The sequence below is a fragment of the Pristiophorus japonicus genome, chromosome 13 (assembly GCF_044704955.1).
Source record: "Pristiophorus japonicus isolate sPriJap1 chromosome 13, sPriJap1.hap1, whole genome shotgun sequence".
Classification (NCBI taxonomy): domain Eukaryota; kingdom Metazoa; phylum Chordata; class Chondrichthyes; family Pristiophoridae; genus Pristiophorus; species Pristiophorus japonicus.
Genome location: NC_091989.1, coordinates 159,985,941 through 160,011,689, shown reverse-complemented (window position 1 = coordinate 160,011,689; position 25,749 = coordinate 159,985,941). Strand labels below are relative to the sequence as shown.

The 25,749-nt window shown below is 45.8% G+C and overlaps 1 protein-coding gene across 3 annotated transcripts in view; it reads left to right on the top strand.

Moving 5' to 3' along the window:
* The window catches only part of LOC139278942 (early endosome antigen 1), a 1,017,310-nt gene that overhangs the window by 90,501 nt on the left and 901,060 nt on the right, over positions 1-25,749 (top strand). The window lies entirely within an intron of this gene.

The window sequence follows — 25,749 nt, the reverse complement described above, 5'->3', positions numbered from 1 at the left end:
TGTAAACTATTCAAGAATTCATGTTTCTTACCATACAATGCATTTTAATGGTGTGTTTACTTCAGGGATTCCAAGTACCTTTAGGCATTTGGTAGTCTTGACTTTTTAAGTGTCTTTGGGCATTTCCTATTATGCTTACAAAACGGTTCAGTATTTTTTTAATTGTTCAGCTATGTGTAAATGTTCTGAACTATTTTGCCATTCAAAATACTGGAGTTAAGAGGTAACAATTTTATATGCTTCCCTTGCACCAATTTCTTTTTTTCTTATAAGATGATTATTAATTTCCCAGTTTCAAACCAAATAAAATTGGAATGTAAAAAAGGCCATTTTACCTATTGGGCTCATTTCTTCCATAGATGATGTATAAGACTACCTTGTGGGAGTCAGCAGATAATTTCAAGCACTTTTTACAGTATGAACTACTTTATGTTGGCAGTCTGTTCCAGATTCACTGCTGTGAAATCTATCTAGGGATTACAACCTTGTCTCTCTTGTGTATCTCTACCCTCCAGTTCTCTGCTCTCTGTCCAAATTAAATCTGTTATCATAGACTCTGGACATTTTGAAGATCTGGGTCATAAGAATGGGACTGAAGGATATTGGTGGTGTTACATAGTATTTACAGCACAGAAACTAGTCATTCGGCCATGCCGGTGTTTATGTTTGCTCCAGCCTCCTCCCTCTCTTCATCGAACCCATCAATATATTCTTAATTCCTTTTTCCCTTGTGTTTCTCTAGCTTCCCCTTAAATGCATCTATGCTCGTTGCCTCATCTACTCTTTATGATAGTGAGTTCCACATTCTAACCACTCTCTGGGTGGAGAAGGTTCTCCTGAATTCCCTATTGGATTGATTAGTGACTATCTTATATTTTTGGTCCCTAGTTCTAGTCTCACCTGCAGGTGGAAACATCTTCTCAATGTCTATCCTATCAAACCCCTTCATAATCTTAAAGACTTCTATCAGGTCACCCCATAGTCTTTTCTTTTCTAGAGGGAAGAGCCCCAGCCTGTTCTCTCTTTTGTGATTGGTATAGCCTCTCAGTTATGATATAATTCTAGTAAATCTTTTTTGCACCTGCTCTAGCGACTCTATATCCTTTTTATAATATGGAGGCCGGAACTGATCACAGTCCTCCAAGTGTGGTCTAACCCACGTTCTATCAAAGTTTAACATAACTTCTCTGCTTTTCCATTCTATCCCTCGAGAACCCCACTGCTTTGTTTGCTTTATTTATGGCTTTATTAACATGGTAATTATAGACAGATAATCACACACTGCATACGGCTCAAGTATATCTGTGCTGCTGGGACCATTGGAATTGTCACCTGGCTAAGGTTAAATAATTGATGATCCAAGTGTGGATAGGCATTGCAGACTTGTGCTCACCTATCTTGGAGATCAAGGAGAAAGATGGCATTGCTTTGCTGTAGTTATTTTATGGTGCATTTATACTAGAAGTTTACCATTGGTTTGAAGCAGTTTTGTTTTTTCCATTGATAATCTGTGTAGTGTACATTTGATGTCAGGCCAAACTGGCTAATGTGGAGAGAGATTTCCTCCTTCAGGGATCTTGCTGTGCTTCACTCCAGTGAACCTGACTTAGGTTACAGCCTGCATTTACTGTATATTGGAACTCCAGAATTGTGCAGAGGGAAATGTCTTTGCGCTGACACGACAATTACAGTGTTAATGCATCCTAAGTCAGTCTAACCGCATCCATGATAGTAATATTGGCCCCAGGTTTCCACACGCGACAAAACAGGCGCCCCTCCGAGCTGGGCGCCCGTTTTTCGTGCCGAAAATGGCGCCTGAAAAAAAACGCGCTATTCTCGAGCGCTTTGCAGCTCGATGTCTGCCTGGTGCGGCGCCCAGGGGGCGGAGCCTACCACTCACACCGATTTTGTAAATAGGAGGGGGCGGGTACTATTTAAATGAGTTTTTTTCGTGCCGGCAACCCTGCGCGTGCGCGTTGGAGCGTTCGCGCACGCGCAGTGTGAAGGAAACATTGGCACTCGGCCATTTTTGTAGTTCTTTGTAGCTGTTTAATTTTTTACATTTTTTTAATAAAACCACATTGCCCTTCCATGATCAGCACTGAGGCTTCTTGCAGCAGTGAGAAGGCTGCAGGAAGCCTCAGAAGTTGAGGCAGCCGTTTCCCTACGGGCCCGACCGATGGCAGGGGGGCCTCCCCCCCCCCCTGCCGTCGGGAATGGCTGCCTCAACTTCTGAGGCTTCCTGCAGCCTTCTCACTGCCTCCTCCCCCACTGCTGCAGTCGGGAACGGCTGCCTCCTCCCTGCCGTCGGTCGGTCGGGCCCTCACTGCCTCCTCCCCCCCCCCCCCCCCCCCCCGCTGCCGTCGGGAACGGCTGCCTCAACTTGTGAGGCTTCCTGCAGCCTTCTCCCTGCCTGAAGCACTTTCACACAGGTAGGAACATGGTTTATTTAATCTTTTCTTTGCTTATAAATTTTTATTCAGGTTGGAATTATTTGTATAAGTATAACTAAGGATTTATTGTAGAATGTAATGACTTCCCTCCCACCCCCCCCCCCCCCGCCCCCCACCTTGTTCCGGACGCCTAATTTGTAACCTGCGCCTGATTTTTTAATGTGCAGACAAGGTTTTTTCAGGCCTACAAAAATCTTCACTTGCTCCATTCTAAGTTAGTTTGGAGTACGTTTTCACTGTGGAAACTTTGAAATCAGGCGTCAGTGGCTGGACATGCCCCCTTTTGAAAAAAAAATTCTGTTCCAAAGTGAAACTGTTCTACATGACTAGAACTGCAGAAAACTTAAATGTGGAGAATTGCGATTTCTAAGATACTCCGTTCTCCACCAGTTGCTCCTAAAAAATCAGGAGCAAATCATGTGGAAACTTGGGGCCATTGTGTGCGATCTGGGATCGATGGGCATCTCATGCTTTGCTTTCTTAAGGCTGCTCACAATCAGCTTATCTCTGAAGAGAACAGTGTCATAATTGTCATTCACTCCCTTAATGCTCTAAGTTTAGAGTTGTTCTTGACACTCTGACACTTTTTGATCTATCGCCAACGGATCACCATCTTTTTTTAAAGTAGAGTAAGTACACTAAATTGCACACTGCTGCAATTATGTATTCGCCAATGATCTATTCAAGGTTGGTATTATACATTTATCCACATTAAATCCATCTGCCTTTCCTCAACTCTTCCACTAATTGTTTCAATTTCTTTTGAATGTTATTATCCTCTTGTTCTTATCACTTAACCACATGACTTGGTAACATTGGCAAGTTTGATAGTAGACAAGAAACACATAGAAAACTTGAAGTATGAGGCACGGATAATTATTATTGAATCCATTGATTAACAATAATATGTCGTTTAAGTGCAAGATCAACTTCTGCCGGTTGGTTGGTTGGTATATGTGCTCATGGTCATAGTGAATGAAACGGTATTTATTTTAAATACTGCAAGGAATTTTTTTTACATAATGTCTCCAATTTCTTCTAACAGCTGTAGTAAAATAAATTGTCAAACTTTTATTTCAAACCTGGGAACTCAGTTTAAGATGGCCTTGTCCTCTTAATCCAACATAAAAGATTATTCATTGTAACAGTGGTGCACAGTATTTATGACATCAGAAAAGAATGTATCATGAGGGCCCAATGTATCAAATATATTGAAGCTTATGTTTATGAAGAACACTGGGTGGGATTTGTTCATTTAAAAAAAAATCTGCACATAGGTCTTAAGGATAACCTATAATCTTGAATTTTCTTTGCAACTACTCTTATCTACTCAGATCGAATCTAATTTTATTTTGTGTTTCATGTGATAGTCACTTATTACCATTTTCTACTGATCTTTTTTCTCTTTTTTTAAAAATTTGATTATTTTCTCCCCTCTTTATTTCTCTTAAAGATGGTGACACCTTGGAGTACGATTCTCTTTCTAGCTCTGCCTGCCTGTCCCCCACTGCTCTTTCTCTCTCTCTCTCTCTCCCACCCCTTTTCTTTGCCACCATTTCTCTCCCCTTCACCCCTCTCCTCACCACCCTCTCTCTCTCACTTTCTGTGTGTGTTTCTTCCGTGTGTGTGTGTTTGTCTGACTTTCTGTCCTTGTGTATATGTCTCTCCGTTTCTCCCTCTCCTATCTGTTTTTCTCTTTCTCTCTCTCTCTACCTGTCTCCTACCTCTTTCTCTCTCTCTCTCTCTCTTCCCCCACCCCCCCAACCCCGCACGGTTAGTTTTTTATTGCTTTGCTTTTTGATCTGGATTTTTCCTTTTACCTTTTCTGTTCACCAAGGTGAAGGATGTGAAAGCTGTGAAATAGAACACTTTCCATTCCAAGTGTCCAGTATCAACATCAAGCACAGCCCAGCTCAGGCATAACACAGCCAGATAGAGTAAAGCTCGTTCAGCTCCGTTTAACAATATGACTCCGTCTTCTCTACTGTAGCCGTTTGACATTTTTTCCGCTTCCGACAACAGCCATGCTGTGACGTCTGAGTAGGATTGTTGATCTGTGCTGAATTAGGGACAGATCGGTGCTGTTCGACTCATGCCCACTAGAAACAGTTCACACTGTCAATTTAAAGCCAGCATATAAAAGTACATTCCTACCTTTTCTATTCTGATTTGCTTCGAACTAAAGTGTGACAGAAGAAGTGTTACAGGAAGAAACTGTTAGACTTAACATAGAATTATAGATGGTTATAGCGCAGAAGGCGGCCATTCGGCCCTTCTAGCCCGTGCTAGCTCTCTGCAAGAGCACTTCAGCTAGTCTCTTTCCCTGTAGCTCTGCAAATGTATTTCCTTGAGCCACTTATCCAACTCCTTTTTAAAAAGCACAATTAAGTCTGCCTCCACCACCCTTTCAGGCAGTGCAATCCAGATCTTAACCACTCGCTGCATAAAAAAGATTTTCCTCATGTCGCCTTTGGTTCTTTTGCCAATCACCTTAAATCTGTGTCCTCTGGTTCTCAAACTTTCTGCCAATGGGAACAGTTTCTCTCGCTCTACTCTGTCCAGATCCCCCATGATTATGAACACTTCCATCAAATCTTGTCTCACTCTTCTCTGCTCCAAGGTGAACAACCCCAGCTGCTCCAGTCTATCCACGTAACTGAAGTCCCTCATCCCTGGGATCATTTTCGTAAATCTTTTCTGCACCCTCTCCAAGGCTTTCACATCCTTCCTAAAGTACATTGCCCAGAATTGGACACAATACTCCAGTTGAGGCCGAACCAGTGTTTTATATAGGTTCATCATCATTTCCACGTTTTTGTACTCTATACCTCTATTCATGAAGCCCAGGATCCCGTAAGCTATTTTAACTGCATTCTCAACCTGTCCTGCCACCTTCAACGATTTGTACCCATATACCTCAAGGTCTCAAAGATTGCAAAGTGCTGCAGTACAGCGGGATCTGGGGTACTTGTGTATGAAACAAAAGGATAGTATGCAGGTACAGCAAGTGATCAGTAAGGCCAATGAAATCTTGGCCTTTATTGCAAAGGGGATGGAGTATAAAATCAGGGAAGTCTTGCTTCAACTATACAGGGTATTGGTGAGGCCACACCTGGAATACTGCATGCAATTTTGGTTTCCATATTTACGAAAGGATATACTTACTTTGGCGGCATTTCAGAGAAGGTTCACACGGTTGATTCTGGAGATGAGGGGGTTGACTTATAAGGAAAGATTGAGTAGGTTGGGCCCCTACTCATTGGAATTCAGAAGAATGAGAGGTGATCTTATCGAAATATATAAGATTATGAGGGGACTTGACAAGGTGGATGCAGAGAGGATGTTTCCACTGACAGGGGAGACTAGAACTAGAGGGCATGATCTTAGAATAAGGGGCCGCCCATTTAAAACTGAGATGAGGAGAAATTTCCTCTGAGGCAGCGAATTCCACAGATTAACAACCCTCCGAGAGCTGTGGAAGCTGGGACATTGAATAAATTTAAGACAGAAATAGACAGTTTAAGTCTTAAACGATAAGAGGATAAGGGGTTATGGGGACCGGGCAAGGAAGTGGAGCTGAGTCTATGATCAGATCAGCCATGATCTTATTGAATGGCGGAGCAGGCTCGAGGGGCCGTATGGCATACTCCTGCTCCTATTTCTCATGTTCTTGTGTCTCTCTGTTCATGCACCACCTTTCGGATTGTAGCCGTTAGTTTATATTTCCTCTCCTCATTCTTTCTACCAAAATGTATCACTTCTGCATTAAATTTCATCTGCCACGTGTCCGTACATTCCACCAGCCTGTCTATGTTCTCTTGAAGTCTATCATTATCTTCCTCACTGTTCACTATACTTCCAAGTTTTGCCATCTGCACATTTTGAAATTGTGGCCTGTACATCCACATCCAAGTCATTAATATATATCAAGAAGAAAAGCAGTGGTACTAGAACCGATCCTTGGGGTACACCACTGTATACTTTCCTCCAGTCCGAAAAACAACAGTTCACCACTACTCTGTTTCCTGTCACTTAGCCAATTTTGTATCCATGCTGCCACTGTCTCTCTTATTCCATGGGCTTCAATTTTGCTGGCAAGCCTATTATGTGGCATTTTGTCTAATGCCTTTTAAAAATCAATATATACCACGTCAACCTCATTGCCCTCATCAACCCTCTGTTGCCTCACCAAAAAACTCGATCAAGTTGGTTAAACACAATTTGCCTTTAACAAATCTGTGCTGTCTTTCATTAGTTAATCCACACTTGTCCAACTGTGACTGTTAATTTTGTCCCTGATCATTGTTTCTAAAAGCTTCCCCACTACTGAGGTTAAACTGGTTGGCCTATAGTTGCTGAGTTTATTTTTACACCCTTATTTGTGCAAGGGTGTAACATTTGCAATTCTTCAGTCCTCTGGTACCACCCCCGTTTCAAAGGAGGATTGGAAGATTATGGCCAATACCTCTGCGATCTCTTCCTTCACTTCCCTCCACGTCCTAGGATGCATCCCATCTGGCCCTGGTGACTTATCTATTTTTAAGTACAGCTAGATTTTCTGGTACCTCCTCTTTATTAATTTTTATCCCATTCAGTATCTCCTCTATCTCCTCCTTCACTATGTCTATGGCAGCATCTTCCTTGGTGAAGACAGATGCGAAGTACTCATTTAGCACCTCAGCCATACCCTCTGCCTCCACGTGTAGGTCTCCTTTTTGTTCCGAATCGGTCCCACCCCTCTTATTACCCGTTTACTATTTATATGCCTATAGAAGACTTTTGGATTACATTTTATGTTAGCTGCCATTCTATTCTCATACTGTCTCTTTGCCCCTCATATATTTTCTTTTCACTTCTCCTTGAAACTTTTTATATGTAGCCTGACTCTCGCATGTATTCTTGACCTGACATCTGTCATGCGTGCTCTTTTTCTGCTTCACCATGCTCTCTATTTCTTTCGTCATCGAGGGAGCTCTGACTTTAGTTGCCCTACCTTTCCCCCTAATGGGAATGTACCTCGACTGTATCCGAACTATTTCCTCTTTAAGGGCAGCCCATTGTTCCATTACAGTTTTGCCTGCCAATCTTTGATTCCAATTTAACCAGGCCAGATCCATTCTCATCACACTGAAATTGGCCTTCCTCCAATTAAGTATTTTTACTCTAGATTGCTCCCTGTCCTTTTCCATAGCTAATCTAAATGACTACTGTTCCCTAAATGTTCCCCTACTGACACTTGCTCCACTTGACCTACCTCCTTCCCCAGAACCAGATCTAGCAATGCCTCCTTCCTCGTTAGGCCAGAACCATACCAACCAGGAAAGTTCTCCTGAACATACTTCAGAAATTCTTCCCCCTCTCTGCCCTTTACACTATTACTATCCCAGTCTATATTAGGATAGTTGAAGTCCCCATTATCACTACTCTCTAGTTCTTGCAACTCTCTGTAGTTTCTCTGCAAATTTACTCCTCCATATTTGTCCCACTAGTTGGTGGCCTAGTAGTGTAATGCCACCTTTTAATATTTCTTAACTCTTGCCTTATAGATTCTGTTCTTGACCCTTCCAGGATATCCTCTATCTCCAGCACTGTAACATTCTCCTTAGCCAATACTGCCACACCACCTCCTCTCTTTCCTTCCCTATTTTTCCTGAACACCTTATAACCAAGCCTGCCCTTTGAGCCAGGTCTCAGTTATTGCTACAACATCATATTCCCATGTGGTTACTTGTGCCTGCAGCTCACTTACTTTATTTACTACGCTTTGTGTGTTCACATACACTAAACCTATCTTAGCAATCTGTGTTCTCTCTTAATCTGACCCCACTTAATGTGTTACTTTTTATTACTTTAATGTTATCCGTCTCTCCCAATCCTTTGTACCCTTTGCTTCTCCTTTCTAATGGTATCTTCTGGTGCCCACTCCCCTGCCAAATTAGTTTAAATGTTCCCCAACAGCATTAGAAAACTTCATAAGTATATTTGTACCAGCTCTGTTGAGGTACAACCCGACTGGCCTGTACATGTCCCACCTCCCCCAGAACTGGCCCCAATGCCCCAGGAATCTGAAGCCCTCCCTCCTGCATCATCTCTCCAGCCACGCATTCAGCTGCTCTATCCTCCTACTTCTATACTTATTCGCGCGTGGCACCAGGAGTAGTCTGGAGATTACTACCTTTTGAGTTCCTGATTTTTAATCTCTTTCCTAGCTCCCTAAAATCTGCCTGCAGGACCTCATCCTCTTTCTACCTATGTCGTTGGTATCGATATGGACATGTAAGACATATACTATGTATGCACTTCCTGTAAGTGTCACACTTACTATTTGTCATGACTATTTCTGTCATGCTATTTAATTTACTATGTCTGTAAGCCAGGTGACATTGTTAACACGCAATAGGCCTCAGGCTAACAAACATTGGATTCATTGGCAACTTCTTTCCGCCCACACTTGCCAACCCTAATCTAAACCCCAAGTGATCTTTTGCTCCCTTTCGATAATACTGCCCAGCCATCGCCATCCACCAGTGGTTACTACTGTTTCCATGGGCTCAATTTTCCCAAAGCCGTTTTTTTGTGTACTTGGAAGAGTTACGCCTGTTTTTTGGGGGCCCAACTATGCCAAGAAAAAATCCAACTTTCCCGTTTAAATTGTTGATTTTGGCGCTGCCGAGCCTGTCCTTTAGCTTTGGGGGTGGGAGCCTAAGATCTGCGCCAAAAAGATCAGGTTGCCAGGGTAATGAGGGACGCACTGCGGGCTGAGGCTGGAAAGTGAAACATACAACACATTCTGGCCAGCTCACAGCAACTTGCACAAGCACATTGCACATTGCAGCAGCATTCCAGCATTCAATTATTAGAGATTCCCGGTGCCGCTCCTAACCTCGGCCGAAAGGCCTCCCGCCCCCTCCCCCATCACCCCCTCTCCCACTCCCCCCTCTTTCTTCTCCCCCTCTCTCTCCTCTCTGCTGCTGCTGTCTGGGGCGTGGAACTGGATCTTCTGCGATGATTCTCTTACCTGTGCTGATTTTGTTAACTGACCAGAAGGTTTTTCCAGAGTGGTCATATACGCCGTCCTGAGAAAAATTGGAGTAAATTGGAGCTGATCAAACTTGCTTAAATGGCCAGAATTGGCGCGGGTGGTAGGTTACACCCCCAATGAAGTAAAAAAAAAATCATAGCCTAAAAAAATCCTACTTAAGTGAATTACGCTAGCGTAGAAACTTTGGGGAAACTTGGAGTTTGAATTTACTACAAAAACAATAGTACACACCAGAAAAGCAGCGTAGATAATTTGGGAAAAATGAGCCCCATGTCTTGCACGAGAAAACTTGAGGGCATGATGGTGTGAAAAGTGCTTCAGCAATTTAAAGCCAGCGAAACCAACTTTTGGAGATTACGATTCCTTAAAGAACTTTGGGCATGCCTCTGTTGTCTAAATGCAAATGGCACGTGTCTATCTATTTATAATATCATAAAATCTTGTGTCTAATGTGCACTTGCTGCCTGTCTCACTTTGGCTAAAAGTAAAACAGCAGAAAATCGGAACTGAAATAGGGAACATATGAATCAAAGGCAAGTTAAGCAAATAAAAAGCTGCCAATGAGAAACTACTAAAGATTTGGGCAAACCAACCAATCTTGAATAACCAGGCAGAAGAACCTGTCAATATATTGAAAAAAAAAGAAGAAAAATTGAACCAGCTGAACCACTCGCAACACTGAGAAAAATGGCCTGTGATTTAAAAAATAAAACAAAATTTCTAATTATCAAATTAATGCTTTTACCATTAAATTAACACCTAATTTCCTGATTAATTTTACCCATTCCATTGTCCTCTTATGTTTTTCATTAAAGCTTTTATTTAAGGCTTCAACTTTTCCTAAAAGCTGGGGCTTAGACTTGATATTTTTTCCCAATAGTTGTGTCTTGTTCGTTGAAGGTGAAATAAAGGTCACTCATTTATGCCTGGCTAATGATTATGTGGTACCATGTATGATTAGCATTATACTTAACTGTCATACTCCCAACACTAGGTGGCGCTGCTGCTTGTCCAAGTGCCGAGTGTTTCATTCCTCCAGCTGGTGCTGCGGATAAGGGGCTAAAAATTGGATTGAATATGAAAACTGCTGGACCTTCTTGTTGCATCCTAATTACAATGATTGCAGCTTTCAGCCCAGCGTTGAATGTGCTGCTGAGTGGCTGAACGCTCAGCAGGGGGCCCAGATTTGTGCGAGGCTAGCTTCCAATTCTTAAAGGGAATCTGCACCTCTTAAAGAGGAGGTGCATTCTGCCTACAGCTGCTGAAACTGGTTGTGGAGGTAAGTCTAACTGAATAATGGCTCAACAGGCCAAAGAAAGAGCTCCAAGTTTCTCGGACTAGCATGCAGCAGGTGGAAAGGAGGAGACAGGTCCTCTATCCGCAGGAGGCCCTCCAGACACACACACTTGCGAAGGCAATAGGAGCAGGTAGCCGACGCAGTCAATGCCAGCAGTGTTACCCCGAGGATTTGAATGATGTGCCGAAAGAAGTTCAGTGACCTCACACGAGTGGTCAAGGTCAGTGAATGCATCTTCAAATGCTGTCTGCCACCAACTGCACCACTAACCTCACACACTGCTCAATGCACCACACCCCATCACTCGCCTACCAACAATCGCTATCAAACCTCACATTCACAGCTTCACCTCTCCCTCACACACTTGACACCGCTGCAAGCCTCAGACCCACACCTTGTATCTTGTACACACTGCCAGCTATTCAACCATGACAGGCAAATCAGCCAAACACATTGCACCACACTCGCTGTCGCACCTACCTTTCCCACCACCTGACCTACTCCTACTCATATTTCATGTTGTTTCTCTCTTGTAGAGCAAGGTGGCTCATGACCACAGGTAGCAGCAACGGGGGATGGGCTAGCCTGCATATCCTTAACCAGGTGGAGGAGATGGTGCTCGTCATTATAGGAGGGGCTGTCACTGCGGCAAGCAGCAAGGCTGAAATCATTGAATAAGATGGTATGCTTATACCTAATCCTCCTTCCCACATTCCACTTCCCTCTCATCTCACAACCTCTTCTCATTTACAAACTGTTGATGGTGTAAGTATGCACATCTTGCTTTTCCCCCCCTCCTATCACCACAACCCCACCCATGTGCCTTTCTCGATCAGATACCCAAGGACTCCAACCTGGCCAGCCAGTGCAGGAAGAGCAAGAGGAGAGTGATGGAGAAGAGACACCATCACTCGATCTCACACTCCTAGGCATCAGTTCAGATAATGGCACTGCATACTTTAGAGGGTAGTATAGAGGATCTGGACATGGTGAGTCACCAAGCATGAGTGGGCTGCAGCCAGGGCAGACGAAAGAGTAGCGCAGGTGCAAGCTCCCCGGAGGACGGGGTGCAGACGAGTTCTGCTGCAGAGGACACGGATGAGGACTTCAATGGGGCGACCTACAGAAGTAGGCTGATGAGCATGCACACAGAAAAGCTTGGTGCATTGGCAGGCCAGCCAGCGAGCCTGTTGTCACTGTCAAGGAAAGTGGAGGAGTCCGGCACCAACTTTACACAGGGCTTTACGCAGAGCTTGGAGCCCATGATTTCCAGGATGGAAGCGATGGGCAACTGCATGAGCACACTTCTGGACCCAAATATGATGCAGGGTCTGATGGCCGATGTCTCAGCTTCCATTGCAGCACAAGCGGAAGTGACCCGATGTTTGAATGGTGCAGTGGAAGCTCGGACTGATCTCATGCAGGCTCAGCTTACTGCCAGGCAAGCTCAGATTGCTGCCAACGTGGAAAGGGGCTTGCGGGGTGTCATAGCAGTCCAGCAATCTGTCCCCCAACAGATTACTGAGCTGCTGCGGAGGAGGAGTGCCAGTGGCTCTGTGGAGCACGAACCTGCTGTCCCCCTCAAGATGACAGCATTCGTACTTCCACTACTGCCACTCCACCAGTGCCCTTGCTGTTGCCAGCCAGCCAGACTGCTGCTGAGGTGTTGCAGTCCGCAGCCAGGCCTTCGAGGCCCAGAGATACTCGAGGTAGTCCTGCAAGGCCATCTGCAGGCTCGCCCTCAAAGTCAGCAGCCTTCCTCCAGCCATACTGCAGCTACTTGGGTAGCACTCCGTAGGAGCACAAGGACAGGCAAAATCATACAGAAGACTGACACAATCAGGGAACGCAGAAGGGTGATTGGTTGACTTTGTTAGGTAATATTGGATTGACTGATTTATAAATTTGGTTTGGAATGTTTGTTTGGCAGTGGCTTTCATTTTAGCATTGTGGCCAAGAGGACGCTGTGATGTTCTGTGTCAGAGGGAGTGTAAACCACAAGGTGATGGGAAGGGACAATATGTATGAAGATAAAGGGGCTGCAGGAGGGGTCAAAACTAAAATCATGGTTTAAAAGCTAGTATTAAAACACTCTACCTAAACGCACGCAGCATTCGAAATAAAGTAAATGAGTTGACGGCACAATCATTACAAATGGGTATGATTTGGTGGCCATTACAGAAATGTGGTTGCAGGGTGGCCAAGACTGGGAATTAAACATACAGGGGTATCTGACAATTCGGAAGGATAGACAAGAAGGGAAAGGAGGTGGGGTAGCTCTGTTAATAAAGGATGATATCAGGGCAGTTGTGAGAGATGATATTGGCTCTAATGAACAAAATGTTAAATCATTGTGGGTGGAGATGAGAGATAGTAAGGGGAAAAAGTCACTGGTGGGCGTAGTTTATAGGCCCCCAAATAATAACTTCACGGTGGGACAGAGAATAATCAAGGGAATAATAGAGGTGTGTGAAAAAGGAATGGCAGTAATCATGGGGGATTTTAACCTACATATCGATTGGTCAAATCAAATCGCACGGGGTAGCCTGGAATTCATAGAATGCATACGGGATTGTTTCTTAGAACCTACAAGGGAGCAAGCTTTCTTAGATCTGGTCCTGTGTAATGAGACAGGAATAATAAACGATCTCCTAGTAAAAGATCCTCTCGGAATGAGTGATCACAGTATGGTTGAATTTGTAATACAGATTGAGGGTGAGGAAGTAGTGTCTCAAACGAGCATATACTATGCTTAAAAAAAAAGGGAACCACAGTGGGATGAGGACAGAATTAGCTAAAGTAGACTGGGAACATAGACTAAACGGTGGCAAAATTGAGGAACAGTGGAGGACTTTTAAGGAGCTCTTTCATAGTGCGCAACAAAAATATATTCCAGTGAAAAAGAAGGGCGGTAACCAAGGAAATAAAGGAGAGTATCAAATTAAAAACCAATGCGTATAAGGTGGCCAAGGTTAGTGGGAAACTAGAAGATTGGGAAAATTTTAAACGACAGCAAAGTATGACTAAGAAAGCAATAAAGAAAGGAAAGATAGATTACGAAAGTAAACTTGCGCAAAACATAGAAACAGATAGTAAAAGCTTTTACCGATATATAAAAAGGAAAAGAGTGACTAAAGTATATGTTGGTCCTTTAGAAGATGAGAAGGGGGATTTAGTAATGGGAAATGTGGAAATGGCTGAGACCTTAAACAATTATTTTGCTTCGGTCTTCACAGTGGAAGACACAAAAACCATGCCAAAAATTGCTGGTCACGGGAATGTGGGAAGGGAGGACCTTGAGACAATCACTATCACTAGGGAGGTAGTGCTGGAAAGGCTAATGGGACTCAAGATAGACAAGTCCCCTGGTCCTGATGAAATGCATCCCAGGGTATTAAAAGAGATGGCAGAAGTTATAGCAGATGCATTGGTTATAATCTACCAAAATTCTCTGGACTCTGGGGAGGTACCAGTGGATTGGAAAGCGGCTAATGTAACGCCTCTGTTTAAAAAAGGGGGCAGACAAAAGGCAGGTAACATAGGCCGGTTAGTTCAACATTTGTAGTGGGGAAAATGCTTGAAGCTATCATTAAGGAAGAAATAGCGAGACATCTAGATAGGAATAGTGCAATCAAGCAGACGCAACATGGATTCATGAAAGGGAAATCATGTTTAACTAATTTACTGGAATTCTTTGAAGATATAACGAGCATGGTGGATAGAGGTGTACCGATGGATGTGGTGTATTTAGATTTCCAAAAGGCATTCGATAAGGTGCCACACAAAAGGTTACTGCAGAAGATAAAGGTATGTGGAGTCAGAGGAAATGTATTAGCATGGATAGAGAATTGGCTGGCTAACAGAAAGCAGAGAGTTGGGACAAATGGGTCCTTTTCAGGTTGGAAATCGGTGGTTAGTGGTGTGCCACAGGGATCGGTGCTGGGACCACAACTGTTTACAATATACATAGATGACCTGGAAGAGGGGACAGAGTGTAGTGTAACAAAATTTGCAGATGACACAAAGATTAGTGGGGAAGTGGGTTGTGTAGAGGACACAGAGAGGCTGCAAAGAGATTCAGATAGGTTAAGCGAATGGGCTAAGGTTTGGCAGATGGAATACAATGTAGGAAAATGTGAGGTCATCCACCTTGGGGAAAAAAAACAGTAAAAGGGAATATTATTTGAATGGGGAGAAATTACAACATGCTGCGGTGCAGAGGGACCTGGGGGTCCTTGTGCATGAATCCCAAAAAGTTAGTTTGCAGGTACAGCAGGTAATCAGGAAGGCGAATGGAATGTTGGCCTTCATTGCAAGAGGGATGGAGTACAAAAGCAGGGAGGTCCTGCTGCAACTGTACAGGGTATTGGTGAGGCCGCACCTGGAGTACTGCGTGCAGTTTTGGTCACCTTACTTAAGGAAGGATATACTAGCTTTGGAGGGGGTACAGAGACGATTCACTAGCTGATTCCGGAGATCAGCCATGATCTTGTTGAATGAGAGCATTGAGTGGCTAGGTCTTTACTCGTTGGAGTTCAGAAGGATGAGGGATGATCTTATAGAAACATTTAACAATAATGAAAGGGATAGACAATTGCTTCCTTGGGCAGAGAGGTTTTCCACTGGTCCCGGGGAGACTAGAACTAGGGGGCACAACCTCAAAATACGGGGGAGTAAAACCGAGTTGAGAAGGAATTTCTTCTCCCAGAGGGCTGTGAATCTGTGGAATTCTCTGCCCAAGGAAGCAGTTGAGGCTAGCTCATTGAATGTATTCAAGTCACAGATAGATAGATTTTTAACCAATAAGGGAATTAAGGGTTATGGGGAGCGGGCGGGTAAGTGGAGCTGAGTCCACGGCCAGATCAGCCATGATCTTTTTGAATGGCGGAGCAGGCTCGAGGGGCTAGATGGCCTACTCCTGTTCCTAATTCTTATGTTATCTTATCTTATGTTATGATGGTAAGGTAGGGAAGTCTTGAGCAACAGGGATCTGGGGTTTCATTCAGGGAAATTGGATTCTGATAAGAACATAAGAAATAGGAGCAGGAGTAGGCCATTTGGCCCCTCGAGCCTGCTCCGCCATTCAATAAGATCATGACTAATCTAATCATGGACTCAGCTCCAATTCCCTGCCCGTGCCCCATAACCCTTCATTCCCTTATCACTCAAAAATCTGTCTATCTCTGCCTTAAATATATTCAATGACCCAGCCTCCACAGCTCTCTAGGGCAGAGAATTCCATAGATTTACAACCCTCAGAGAATAAATTTCTCCTCATTTCAGTTTTAAATGGGCGGGCCCTTATTCTAAGACTATGGGCTAGACTTTCCCTAAAAGCCCTCAACGTCCGATTGCTCGCTGAGAAGAACCGCTAAAGTTCGGTGATTAACACTGGCGAGAATTTCCATTTTTATGCTTAAAGTAATTAAAACAAATTGCCCGGCGAAAAAATGGGCATTGCACACTCATTGTAGGCAGTTTTCTCGGTGGTTAAGTGGAAAGTTAGTACTATGGGCGGAATGGATGGTTAGTACTAAAATTTAGTCCGAGGCTGCGGTTGGGCCTGGGGAGGGTGGAAAACTTTAAAAAAAAATTCCAATAAAAAAAACATACAAAGCATTCGCAAGACAGTTTTAAACCTAATCACAGTTTTAAAATTAAAAAAAAAAATAAAGAACCTTTAACTTGCCTTTCTTTGCAGGGTACTCGCCTACCGCCCTGTTTAAGCAGCTTTTACAGGGCGAGATTCTTGGCGATCTGGACGCCGGCGGTTGAGGCTGAACTTACGGCCTGGCGGTTGTTCTCGGCGTTGCACGTGGGTGTCTTCAGATGTGGGCGATACCATGAAGAAACTTAAGTGGAAATTTTCGCTGGGTGGAAAAACAGCTGTATCGCCGACAATGAAGCCGAAAGTCTAGCCCTAGGTCTCCGAGTTTTAGTTTCCCCCATGAGTGGAAATATCCTCCCTGCATCCACCTTGTCGAGCCCCCTCATTATCTTATATGTTTTGATAAGATCACACCTCATTCTTCTCAACTTCAATGTGTATAGGCCCAACCGACTCAACCTATCCTCATAAGTCAACCCCCTCATCTCCGGAATCAACCTAGTGAACCATCTCTGAACAGCCTCCAATGCAAGTATATCCTTCCTTAAATACGGAGACCAGGTGTGGCCTCACCAATACCCTGTATAGTTGTAGCAGGACTTCTCTGCCTTTATACTCTATCCCCCTTGCAATAAAGGCCAACATTCCATTTGCCTTCCTGATTACTTGCTGTACCTGCATACTAACTTTTTGTGTTTCATGCACAAGGACTCCCAGGTCTCTCTGTACTGCAGCACTTTGCAATTTTTCTCCATTTAAATTATAATTTGCTTTTCTATTATTTCTGCCAAAATGGATAACCTCACATTTTCCCACATTATACTCCATCTGCCAAATTTTTGCCAATTCACTTAGCGTGTCTATATCCCTTTGCAGATTTTTTGTGCCCTCCTCCACAATTTGCTTTCCCACCCATCTTTGTATCATCAGCAAACTTGGCTACATTACACTTGGTCCCTTCATCCAAGTCATTAATATAGATTGTAAATAGTTGAAGACCCAGCACCGATCCCTGCAGCACCCCACTAGTCACTGTCAACTGGAAAATGACCCATTTATTCCAATTCTCTGTTTTCTGTAAGTTAGTCAATCCTCTACCCATGCTAATATATTACCTCCAACCCCGTGAACTTTTAGCTTGTGCAGTAACCTTTTATGTGGCACCTTATCGAATGCCTTCTGGAAATCCAAATACACTACATCCAAATACACTGGTTCACCCTTATGCACCCTGCTCATTACATCCTCAAAGAACTCCAGCAAATTTGTCTGACACGATTTCCCTTTCATAAAACCATGCTGACTCTGCTTGATTAAATCATGCTTTTCTAAATGTCCTGCTACTGGTTCCTTAATAATGGACTTTAGGATTTTCCCAATGACAGATGTTAGGCTAACTGGTCTATAGTTTCCTGCTTTTTGTCTGCCTCCTTATTTAAATAGGGGAGTTACATTCGAGGTTTTCCAATCTGCTGGGACCGCCCCAGAATCCAGGGAATTTTGGCAGATTACAACCAATGCAGCCACTTCTTTAAGACCCCAGGATGTAAGCCATCAGGTCCAGCGTACTTGTCCGCCTTTGGTCCCATTATTTTACCGAGTGCTACTTCATTGTTGATAATGATTGTAGTCCCATGATTATCCACTATTGGGATGATTTTAGTGTCTTCTACCGTGAAGACCGATACAAAATATTTGTTCAACATCTCTGCCATTTCCCTGTTCTCCATTATTAATTCCCCAGTCTCATTCGCCAGAGGACCAACATTTACTTTAGCCACTCTTTTCCTTTTCATGTACCTGCAGCAACTCTTGCTATCTGTTTTATATATCGTGCTAGTTTACCTTCATAATCTATCTTCCCTCTCTTTATCACTTTGATGATATGCTCAAGGACAGCCTGCCCAAAACGTGGATGTGCAGGCTGCCTCTTCCTCTTCCTTATCCCTCCTGCTTCTCCCTCCTGCTTCCCCCCCACCGCATACTCCCTCTTCCCCCCCCCCCACTCCCTCTTCCCCCCCCCCACTCCCTCTTCCCCCCCCCACTCCCTCTTCCCCCCCCCCACTCCCTCTTCCCCCCCCCCACTCCCTCTTCCCCCCCCCCACTCCCTCTTCCCCCCCCCACTCCCTCTTCCCCCCCCCACTCCCTCTTCCCCCCCCCACTCCCTCTTCCCCCCCCCACTCCCTCTTCCCCCCCCCCACTCCCTCTTCCCCCCCCCACTCCCTCTTCCCCCCCCCGCTCCCTCTTCCTCCCCCCGCTCCCTCTTCCTCCCCCCGCTCCCTCTTCCTCCCCCCGCTCCCTCTTCCCCCCCCCACTCCCTCTTCCCCCCCCCCACTCCCTCTTCCCCGCCCCCACTCCCTCTTCCCCGCCCCCACTCCCTCTTCCCCGCCCCCACTCCCTCTTCCCCGCCCCCACTCCCTCTTCCCCGCCCCCACTCCCTCTTCCCCGCCCCCACTCCCTCTTCCCCGCCCCCACTCCCTCTTCCCCGCCCCCACTCCCTCTTCCGCGCCCCCACTCCCTCTTCCCCACCCCCGCGCGCCCCCTCGTTTCACCCCCGCGCGCCCCTCCCTCGTTTCACCCCCCGCGCCCCCTCGTTTCACCCCCCGCGCCCCCTCGTTTCACCCCCCGCGCCCCCTCGTTTCACCCCCCGCGCCCCCTCGTTTCACCCCCCGCGCCCCCTCGTTTCACCCCCCGCGCCCCCTCGTTTCACCCCCCGCGCCCCCTCGTTTCACCCCCCGCGCCCCCTCGTTTCACCCCCCGCGCCCCCTCGTTTCACCCCCCGCGCCCCCTCGTTTCACCCCCCGCGCCCCCTCGTTTCACCCCCCGCGCCCCCTCGTTTCACCCCCCGCGCCCCCTCGTTTCACCCCCCGCGCCCCCTCGTTTCACCCCCCGCGCCCCCTCGTTTCACCCCCCGCGCCCCCTCGTTTCACCCCCCGCGCCCCCTCGTTTCACCCCCCGCGCCCCCTCGTTTCACCCCCCGCGCCCCCTCGTTTCACCCCCCGCGCCCCCTCGTTTCACCCCCCGCGCCCCCTCGTTTCACCCCCCGCGCCCCCTCGTTTCACCCCCCGCGCCCCCTCGTTTCACCCCCCGCGCCCCCTCGTTTCACCCCCCGCGCCCCCTCGTTTCACCCCCCGCGCCCCCTCGTTTCACCCCCCGCGCCCCCTCGTTTCACCCCCCGCGCCCCCTCGTTTCACCCCCCGCGCCCCCTCGTTTCACCCCCCGCGCCCCCTCGTTTCACCCCCCGCGCCCCCTCGTTTCACCCCCCGCGCCCCCTCGTTTCACCCCCCGCGCCCCCTCGTTTCACCCCCCGCGCCCCCTCGTTTCACCCCCCGCGCCCCCTCGTTTCACCCCCCGCGCCCCCTCGTTTCACCCCCCGCGCCCCCTCGTTTCACCCCCCGCGCCCCCTCGTTTCACCCCCCGCGCCCCCTCGTTTCACCCCCCGCGCCCCCTCGTTTCACCCCCCGCGCCCCCTCGTTTCACCCCCCGCGCCCCCTCGTTTCACCCCCCGCGCCCCCTCGTTTCACCCCCCGCGCCCCCTCGTTTCACCCCCCGCGCCCCCTCGTTTCACCCCCCGCGCCCCCTCGTTTCACCCCCGCGCCCCCTCGTTTCACCCCCCGCGCCCCCTCGTTTCACCCCTCGTTTCACCCCCGCACCCCCTCGTTTCACCCCCGCACCCCCTCATTTCACCCCCCCGCACCCCCTCTTCCTTCCTCCCTCTCTTCCTCTCCCTCCCTCTCTTCCTCTCCCTCCCTCTCTTCCTCTCCCTCCCTCTCTTCCTCTCCCTCCCTCTCTTCCTCTCCCTCCCTCTCTTCCTCTCCCTCCCTCTCTTCCTCTCCCTCCCTCTCTTCCTCTCCCTCCCTCCCTCCTTCTCTCGCTTCCTCTCCCTTCCTCCCTCTCTCTCGCTTCCTCTCCCTCCCTCCCTCCCTCCCTCCCTCTTCCTCTCCCTCCCTCTCTTCCTCTTCCCCTCCTTTCCTCTTCCTCCTCAGACATTCCAGTAGTAGCCAACACTGTCCCAACGTCCAGCAGCATTCCCTGCACTCTTTACCAACTTTTGAAATCTCTTCCAGCAACTCAGTTATCTTACAAATTCTGCAAGAGCCAGTACATAGCAATAAGCAACTAACCTGCAAACTGGATGTATCCCTTTACATACCACTGATGGGGGAGTGCCTCATGCAGTGGACGCGTATTAAGCTGGGCGTGTTGAACAGAGTGGCGAGGTTGAAAATGGCGGTTGTGTGTTAAGCGCTGACTGACGTCAAGATCTGCCTACTCTGCAGACTGCCGGCGCACTTCAAGATGGCGTTCAGCGTGGGCTGTATTGGAAACTAGGCGGATGACATTTTTTCTTCAAAACTACTGGCGCTACCTGGCCGAATTTCATGGCCAAGTTCTTTTTGTATTTTTAACTACCGCCTCCCTGTTCTCTTTGGCTAACCTTTTTACAAAATTACTATTACCTTAATTTGTTACTTTTGTTTCTTGCTGCATTTATTTTAAATAATACAAATTTCTTCAATCATTACCACCACAATTGACACTGTTGTGACTAGACTCTATTGAACACCTTTAACCCACATTAATGCCTTGGCTACTAAAGCACGTCATAGGCTGGATATTCTCTGGTGAGTGGCAATCTCCTGACTCTTCAAAGCCTCTCCACCACCTACTAAAGTCAGGAATGTGGTGGAATACTCTACTTGCCTGGATATGCACAGCTACAACAACACTCGAGATGCGTGACAGCATCCAGGACAAAGTCGTCTGCTTGATCGATACCCCATCCATCAGCTGAAATATCCACGCTCTCACCACCAGTATACCTTGACTGCAGTGTATACTATGTATGGGATGCCCTCCATCAAGTCACCAAGGCTTCTTTGGCAGCAACTCCCAAACCTGCAACCTAAGGACAAGGGCAGCAAGTGCATGGTAACACCATCATCTCCAAGTTCTCCTCCAAGACAGGATCCTGACTTGGACATGTATTGCCATTTCTTCATTATTGTTGGGTCAAAATCTTGGCATTCTCTACCTTGTAGAACTGTGGGAGTACCTTCACCGCATGCCTGTAGTGGTTCAAGAAGGATGTCCACCACCACCTTCTCTAGGACAACTAGGGGTGGAAAATAAATGCTGGCCTTTTCAGCAACGCACATATCTCGAGAATGAATTAAAAAAACATAAATCAATGGCCCTGTTCCTATGTTACGGTACAGAAATGGGCCTTCTGGTCTGTACAATCTGTGCCACTGTTTTTCTTTACATGAGCCACCTTGCTTAATCCCACTCTTCTCGTTTCCCTAAATTTTATTTCAAGAATCTATCGAATTCCCTTTTAAAGAATTTACGGACTCTGCTTCAAAAACAGTTTGTGGTACAGAATTCCACATTCTGCATGAAGAATGTTTCCAGCCTTTTCATTAACTCTTTCTGCGATTATCTTAAATTTGTGCCCTCTTATTACTATGCTGCTGACTGGTGTAAACAATCTAGTGGTATTTACTCTATCGTAAATCTTCATAATCTTGAAGACCTCTATCACGTCATCGCCTAACCTTCCTTGCTCTTGTGAAAAAACTTAAGTCTCTCTTCATAACTGTAACCTCTCATCCCAGATAATGTAGGGGTGAATCTGTGCTGCTTTTCCATTGCTTCTACATCATTCTTAGAGGGTACCCAAAGTTGTATGCAATGCTTCAACTGCAAACTAACAAATGTTTTGTGTAAGTTCAACATGACTCCCTTATTTTGAATTCTATGCCTTTAGGTATAAAACCAAGGAATCCATTTGCCTTTTTATGACCTTATCCACTTACATTGCCACCTTTTACTGACTTATCTGTACATCAAGGTCGCTACTCCATTTAAAATCTTACCATTTAAGTTGTTTGCACTTTCCATAGTTTTGCATCCAAAATGTATTGCTTAAGATTATTTTGCAGTGGAATGTATCTGCCACCTTTTTTGCCCATCTGCTGGCCTATCTGTTTTTCATTTCATTGCATAAAACCTCTGACTCTCATGAGCAACACTGAGAGATCAACTAGTAACTGTATAAAATAAAAAATAGATATATTGGGAATGTTGCAAGGCAGTAATCTCCCCTCAGTTCAGATTATGGTTATAAATCGCCTGAGCATTGATGATAAGACCTTGTCATCACTGAGTATTTGCTTTTTAAAATATACAACTGACTATTCTGGAGTACTGCGTGCAGTTTTGGTCATCTTACTTAAGGAAGGATATACTAGCTTTGGAGGAGGTACAGAGATGACTCACTAGGCTGATTCCGGAGATGAGGGGGTTACCTTATGATAGATTGAGTAGACTGGGTCTTTACTCGTTGGAGTTCAGAAGGATGAGGGGTGATCTTATAGAAACATTTAAAATAATGAAAGGGATAGACAAGATAGAGGCAGAGAGATTGTTTCCACTGGTCGAGGAGACTAGAACTAGGGGGCACAGCCTCAAAATACGGGGGAGCCAATTTAAAACTGAGTTGAGAAGGAATTTCTTCTCCCAGAGGGTTGTGAATCTGTGGAATTCTCTGCCCAGGGAAGCAGTTGAGGCTAGCTCATTGAATGTATTCAAATCACAGATAGATAGATTTTTAACCAATAAGGGAATTGAGGGTTACGGGGAGCGGGCGGGTAAGTGGAGCTGAGTCCACGGCCAGATCAGCCATGATCTTGTTGAATGGCGGAGCAGGCTCGAGGGGCTAGATGGCCTACTCCTGTTCCTAATTCTTATGTTCTTATATAATTTTTCTTCATATTTACTTGGTTGATGTGTCTTTAACCAATAACTCTTTGCTATTCTATTTTTTAAATTAAATCTTTATTGTTTTCAAAATCACTTTACTTCACTTTGATCAACCTTCCTTTGCTTATTACTTTTCCATTCTTTAGTTTCATTTTGGTACTCTAATGGAAGTTCTGTGTACAGGTACTGACTTTTTCATTAACTGCAACAACATTTAGCTACAAAATGAATAAAAATTAGAAATTGTTAAACATAGGAGACTACAGGTCGAATAAAGACAGCAATAAATATTAAATTTACATTTTTAAATGGATCTGATATGATATACTGGACTGATCATATTCTTTGTTTTGTTAATCACTTTCACTCTGGATACTGGCAACTATTGGGGCTTGTGTTACAGTAAATTTGTGACTTGCTTATTTGCATCCCAGCACAATTTCTTCAAATGTATATCAGAGGATGCCTTAGCATAATGCTTTAGATCTCTTGACCATTTGAGTAAATCCAAAAATGTGTTTGCCTACTGTTTTGAAATGTTTTGGGGTCTTTAGTGGAAACCAGTCCGTTGCTGTTATGGGACCTTGCTCTACAAAAGTTGGCTGCCTGTTTGCCAACATAACAAGAGTTAATACACTTCAAAAGCAATTCATTGGCTGTGAAGTACGTTGGCACTTTTTTTTGCTCTTTGCTGAGACTTAAAATATGACATCAGAATGATTTGCATTAAAAATTGGAGAAACATCCACAATTGTATTTAAATAAAAACATTCTATGCCTATTTATGCATAAATGATGATGTAATGGCTTTAAAATATAATTTTCATGCATCAAGGGCCTTGAAGGAATATGGTGTAAGTTCAGTGCTTTTCTTGCAGCCGAACTGTTTATTCTGATTTTCACTTGTTTTACACATGGTGCATCTCACCGACTGGAAGATCGGTGTGCATTTCGAAGTAACATTCCAGTTATCCTGTTTCAGGAAATTTTGGGCTAATGAATTGACTGGTTTTGTAGTGGTTGCTGCTTGTTCAATGCTGGCAAGTTCAAAGAGATGGGTTTTAAGAAGGGTCTTAAAAGGAGGAGAGGGAGAGGTGTAGGGTTTTGGGAGTAATTTCCGAGTGCAGGGCCTAGACAGCTGAAGACCTGTTTTCCAATGGTATGGACTTGCTGGTCCTTGAGCAAAGCTATTGCAGTGCAGCCATGAAACTGGAATCTATCCAACAATTAGGAATATTGCCAGGTATATCCTGTTCACAAATTATAGATAAATCTAAACTAGCCAATTACTTCCCTGTCCACCACCTCCCAAACATTAGCGAAGTGATGGAAGGAGTCATCAGAGGAAACCTACTTACCAATAACCTGCTTATTGATGCTCAATTTGGGTTCATTGATCTCCCCTCTATCATAACGTTAGGAGTGAGGATGTTCGCTGATGATTCTAGAATGTTCAACACCAGTGAGTCAACTACTTCATCTTCATAGGCAGTCCCTAAAAATGGAGGAAGACTTGCTTCCACTTTAAAAGTGAGTTCTCAGGTGACTGTACAGTCCAATACGGGAACCACAGTCCCTGTCACAGGTTGGACAGAGTCGTTGAAGGAAAGGGTGGGTGGGGAGTCTGGTTTGCTGCACACTCCTTCCGCTGCCTGCACTTGTTTTCTGCAACGAGACTCGAGGTGCTCAGCGCCCTCCCGGATGCTCTTCCTCCACTTGGGGCAGTCTTTGGCCAGGGACTCGATGGTGTCGGTGGGTATGTTGCACTTTATCAAGGAGGCTTTGAGGGTGTCCTTGAAATGTTTTCTCTGTCCACCTGGGGCTCGCTTGCTGTGTAGGAGTTCTGAGTAGAGCGCTTGCTTTGGGAGTCTTGTGTAGGGCATGTGGACAATGTGGCCCGCCCAACAGAGCTGGTCGAGTGTGGTGTGTTACGTTTAGAATAATTCCGCAAGACTGTATATCTTAAGCTCAAACTGTTGTGATCTTGGTCTCTTTATTAACTCCAGAGTGAGGAGGCAGCATGGTAGACTGCCTTTTATACCTGCTTGCCCAGGGTGTGCAGGTGACCCTGGGGTCTCCCACAGGTGGTGATCCTGGGGTCTCCCACAGGTGCTCCCCCTGGTGGCAAGTCTTACACATTGGTAATCTTTACATACATAACATTGTCAGTGCTTTGATGCTGGGGATGTTGGCCTGATCGAGAACACTGACGTTGGTGCGTCTATCCTCCGAGGCGATTTGCAGGATCTTGCGGCGACATTGTTGGTGGTATTTCTCCAGCGATTTGAGGTGCTTACTGTATATGGTCCACGTCTCTGAGCCATACAGGAGGGTAGGTATCACTACAGCCCTGTAGACCATAAGCATGGTGCCAGATTTGAGGGCCTGAACACTCTCTTCCTCAGGCGACCGAAGGCTGTGCTGGCGCACTGGAGGCGGTGTTGAACCTTATCGTCGATGTCTACCCTTGCTGATAATAGGCTCCTGAGGTATGGAAAGTGGTTCACGTTGTCCACGGCTGTGCCATGGATCTTGATGACTGGGGGCAGTGCTGTGTGGTGGGGTCAGGTTGGTGGAGAATCTT